Raw genomic sequence first — 5,903 nt, 5'->3', positions numbered from 1 at the left:
TTCATTAGCAGCTTTTTTATACTGTGGTTTTCAAGGTGCAGAAAACCCCTTGCAGCATTTTTCTTTCACAAATTTGAGGCTTAGGTGGGTGTGGTTTTGCCTTGAAGGTACTCTTTCCATTGTTTAAGTGCAACTCTCCAGGCCTCTCCTTAACAAAGAAAGTTTCTCATTCAGCACATGTCTTAGCTCCAATATTAATCTTCCTAGTACTGTTTTTCAATCCAAACTGTACATTCTGCACTTCTTTCTGTAACACAAGCTTTTTCATTATAGAGCTCTATAATATTCACCATTAATAATCACACACCAGTTCAATGTTAGACTGTGTTGAAATTCTTTTCCACCAAATAAACTTGTCTATTATCTTTCAATTTAGTCTCAGGCAAGCTTTGTGGGAAGATAGCAGCCAGACTCTTTGCCAAAATATCCCAGTTTCTGTAAAAGTCCTTATTTCTCTCTGTTAACTACATTGTTCTCAGCACTACATTCTTCCAGCTTCATATTAAAATGGTCCATTAAACTCTGCATACAGCATTCAACTGCTTTTCTAGTCCAAACTTCCAAAGTCTTCCACATTCCTCCAAAAACCCACATGGTCAGGTTCTTCACAGCCAATTAGCCCATTCTCTGGTACCTACTTCTATTGTTATGATAAAAAAAACATTGACCAAAACCATCTTGTGGAGGAAAGGGTTTATTTGCCTTACAGTTCATAGACCATCATCAATGGAAATTAAGGCAGAAACTCAGGCCAGGAACTTGGAGCATGGACCATGGAGGTATGCTGCTTACTGGCCTACTTCTCTGGCCTATAAGGAGTCTGCTTTCTTGTACAACACAATACCACCTGCCCATGGGTGGCACCACCCATAGTAGGCTGGATCTTCTCACATCATTCAATAATCAAGAAAATTCCCCATAGACATGGCCACAGGCCAATCCAATGTAGAAAGTTTCTCAATTGAGGTTCCCTTCCATCCAGGTGTGTCAAGTTGACAACTGAAGTTTTCCAGCACAGTTCTTTTTTGTATTTTCCATCTAAAGACCCTGTAGCTAGTTTTGTATTCTTTTCTTAAAGAATGACCTACAAATTAGAGCTTTGAAATTCACAAAATATTTTGTCCCCTGAGTTCTCTTGGAGTCTCTTGAGCTATCAGACAAACCACATAACATATTTTTATGTTTTGTCATTTTATATCTTGGGTAGGGAGAGGGTAAATGGAGGAACTTACAAAGAAACAGATACCCAGCACTCAGCACCAAGCTCCGCACGGCTCAGCCTGCCATTCCAGATCGCTTCTGCACCTGCCCACAGTCTCTGTTAACTTTCACCTATGCATCTTGGGCCCGCTATCTTGCCACAGGTCTGTAAATGCCCCCTCTCACGTCCATGCAGGTGAGATGCTGGGGCCATCTTTCTCCCTGTGCCTGCATGGCTTCCATCCCAAGATGGTACCCAGAAGCCCCTCTTTCTGTGGCTAACTCTCTGCAGTCAATTCTCCTCAACAGGCCCTGCCCCTTAGAGGAACCAGGCACCTGGGACACACATGTCATCCACCAAAAAATATTAATGAGCTCAAAATGATAGTAAGGCATTACCATATCAAGAGGAAGGAGTACATGGAAACCCAGGTACGTTTCTGGAGATATTTTCAGATATACAAAGAACATTGAGAAAGTGAGATTTTTTCCTCAAAGATTTACTTAATTGGAGCAACAAAATTGGAGTCCAGAACTTGGCATGGTAGTGCTCTTATTAAACAAAGAGTCACAACCTTAAACCCCAAAGAGTCTACACTCAGAGTAAGGATGAACAGAAAGCAACGCAATGTTTATAAACATTGCAGCAATCAAGATGTTAAAAAGCCAGATTACAGCCAGGTGTAGTGGTGCACCCCTTTAGTCCTAGCACCCCGGAGGCAGAGGCAGGCAGATCTCTGTGAGTTCAAGGCCAGCCTGGTCTACATAGTGAGTTCCAGGACAGCTGTAGCTACAGAGAGACCCTGTCTCAAAAAGACCAAAAAAAAAAAAAGCCAGATTACAAAAACTTGACTTTGAAATTTACTTAAGGTAGCTTGTTTTGCCTGCCCCCAAATGAGGAGCAAAAGCAAAATAAAATAAAATTATCCCTTAAGGAAGACAGCCATATTCAGCTTCAAATGATTTCTATGAATACTTTTTAAGTGTAATATATAGAACACAGCCAAAGATGAGGTGAAGAGACAACATGAACAACAATTATGACAGAAAAGTAGATCCGTAGGCACTATAGTCCATGTAATTCCCTGGAAGCTTATAAATCAATTGTGTTTACTATGTTCTTGGAATCAAAAGCATGATTTATAAGTTATATCAGTTAAGAACTGTAAATTATGAAAAGCAAAACACAACTAAACAAAAAACTTTGAAAAAGTAACTAGAAATTCTATGGCCAAAATGCATAGATAAAATTTAAGACTACTCTGGGTAGTATAATGGCTAATAAATTAATTCCCTATGAGTGAAAAAATGAAACTGAGATAGAGCCAAACAAATTGCCTCTTTAGGCTATATGACTTCCTGGCCATTACAAACACTATCTGACAGAAAATGGTCTTTAAATTCATTTATTATTATAATTTTACAGAGAAATTAGCTCTCACTCACCACCAGTCCCAAGTTGGAAAAGTTGGTCCTAGGAAAAGACTTTGAAAGAATAGTAAATTTTCAAGCATTTACTCAGATATAATCAATATTAACTAATAGATTTCTGTATTTTGATGTATCTGCCAAACACAAATTAGAACAGGTATACAACTGGAAAGGTAGAACTTGAAACCGTAAACCCCACTTCATAAACAAGATTTGGGTAATGGTGTCTCCCTCTAAGCCTGGTGACTTGAGTTCAATTCCATGACTCATGTAGTGCAAGAAGAGAATGGACTTCCTTCAACCTCCACTGCTGCACAATGGCATGTGTGTCCCCCACAATACACATATGCATGGACAATACATAAATAAATTTAATAAAAATAAATGTGATTTTGACTTATATTTCACTAAAACTACCACTAGAAATTTTAGAAAATATTTTACTATCTTTATTAACATTCAAAAAATACCCTATTTTGAAATACTAAATGTACTCATGTACATGGTAAGTGTTCTGTTTTAAGGCTTGTATAGACTGACCTCCCTGTCATAAATCTGTGGGAGCCTCAATTGTTTGATCTTTCCATAGTATTTGATAACCCTGACTGCTCTATATAAAAATTTTTACACTGGTTTATTTAACACTGTATTTCTTGGTTTTCTTCAACATTTCTGGCCATTATCTATGTATTTGCTTTTTAGTCTCTTTTCTTTCATTTAATCATTATGTATTGGATTTCTCTAAAGTTTTGCCCTAGATTCTTGTTTTATATGCTCCCCTTGTAAGCAATTTCTTTCATGTTGAAAGTCTCAAAAATTCCTTGTGTGTAATAATGGTTGTTTAATCTTTTATAATTTTTTATAAAATATTTACTATTTTTATTTTATGTGTATAAGTGTGTTACCTGCGTAAGTGTACTCATGTCATTCAGAGTTCACAGATGTCAGAAGAGGGTGTCAGATCTCCTGGAACTGGAGTTACAGTTGTTAGACAACATGTGGGTGTTGAAAACCGAACTTGGGTCTTCTGCTCTTAACCACTGAACCGTCTCTCTAGCCACTTAATTTATATTTTTCTTATTGGCTTACAAAGTAGTAGATATCCAGATGACCTCCCAACTCTCTTGTTTGCCCAGCCTCTCACCTCACCCCTGATTGAACCTTTCCACCCTAGTATTCTCTCTCTACTTTCATACCGCCTATGTCCTACAAGTCTCCTTCCCTTAAGATTTCCCCACTTCCAATGACCTGTTTCTTCTTCCCTGGCCTTACAAGTACTTCAGGTTAAACAGATAAGATAAAACTAAAAATTAACTCCAGGTTCCAGGTATGAGAGAGAATACACAGCATTTTTATAAATTCTTAATTTCTCCAAATTAATATAATGCAGGATATTAGCAAAGGGGGGGTATGCAGACTATGTGAAGAGTCTCAAGATGATCTCTATACTTTTCTGTAAATCCAAAAATTTTAAGAAATACATTTTGTTTCAAAAAAGACAGCAGCTAAACTAAAATATTCAATAGATGAATTGAAAAAGACAAAATAAAGGAACAAGTAAAATAGCCTGTGCTAGAAAATGGAGTATCAACTTACACAAAATTCTTAGGGAAGATCTGAACCAAAGATTTTGCTCAACTAAACTGTCTTTTGACTTAAAGGCAAGCTTAAATTCTTGAGTCTTCTGAAAAAGAAAAACCAAGCAACAAAAATTTAGTTTAAAATAAATCACAATCTGAGGCTGGAGAGATGGCTCAGCAGTTAAGGGCAATTGTTGCTCTTGCAGAGGACCAGGGTTTGATTCCCTGCACCCACATGGCAGCTAAAAACTGTCTGTAACCCCAGTTCCAGAAGATTCAACACCCTCTTCTGGTCTCCATGGGCAGTGCATGACATGGGTGCATTCACAAGCATGCAGGTAATACACTTACATACATAAAATAAAAAATAATAAATAAAAATATTTAATATAAAAGTAAATCATAATCAAACTCCTGCCTCCCAAGGCTCAGGGATCATTGTGGAAGAGGGAGCAGAAAGATTGTAAGAGCCAGAGGAGATGGATGATCACAAGAAAACAGAGTTTTCCATATAGCTGGTCAGTTACTCATATGAACTCACCGCAATGGTGACATTATGTACAAGACCCACATAACCTCAAATCGTACAAAATTCCAACACAGAGAGCAAAGTGAGTGGAAAACCCTGACCCTACCTAAGAAACTATTGGCAACCAATGGGGAGATTTCATTTTTTAAGGGTGAGACTTTCAGAAGGTTGACTCGGCTTCAGTGGATGAACCCACACCGAAGGGCATTTGAGGACACAAGCCTGACTGTATAGTCATATATGCACATACATGCCTGTATTATATACAGGCATATTATATATAGGCATATACAATATATATGAGTACATAAATTTTGGTAGTGTGTTAGTAGGGGGATGTAGATATGGGAGGGGGGTTTAATTATGATCAAAAGATATGGAACAAACTTTGCAAAAATTGAATTAAAAAGTTAATAAAAGTACTGCATGTATTTTAAAAATTACAATTTTAAATGAGGAAAAAGATGGTATTAACCATTTATATTTAAATGTTTAACATATTAGGGTTTTTTTTTTACTTTTTAAGCATATTATTTGTCCATTGTTGTATAAAACATTTGCCCATAAGTTTGATCTTAAAAGGGCAGACATTGGGGGTTGGAAAGATGATTCAACAGTTTGCAGCACTTGCTGCCCTTCTAGAAAACCCAAAATTGGTTTCAGCGCCCACACTAGACTTCTCACAACCACTTTTAAGTCTAGTTTCAAGGCATTCAACATCCTCTTCTGGCCTTTGTGGGTACCTTCACACATGTGACGTAGACACACACACACACACACACACACACACACACAATCTTAAAAGAAAAAAAGAACATTCACATTTTGTCAACTTGTAAGGATCAAGAATTAGATGCAGACTGTGTGAAGAGTCTCAAGATAATCTATTAGATGGTTAGATGGTTCTAACTCAGACTCTTAAGAAAAGATATTGCAGGGCTTGATTCTTAAGACTTAACTGGTTAATGTAATATTCCAATATCTTGGCAGAAGTCAGAGTTCAAGTGATGTTTGTAATAGACCTGGAATTCCTCACCAATTATACATCATCCTACGACTACTTGAATGTTATAATGTCATGGCATCTGGACTCCCCCAAAATGAGGAGAGAAAGAAAAGGGAGGAATGGAGGGAGAGAATCAAAGTGGAGGAACACAAAGAAA

The sequence above is a fragment of the Nannospalax galili genome, unplaced genomic scaffold, assembly GCF_000622305.1.
Source record: "Nannospalax galili isolate Female #2095 unplaced genomic scaffold, S.galili_v1.0 scaffold918, whole genome shotgun sequence".
Classification (NCBI taxonomy): Eukaryota; Metazoa; Chordata; class Mammalia; order Rodentia; family Spalacidae; genus Nannospalax; species Nannospalax galili.
Note: the sequence above shows the minus strand (reverse complement) of the source record.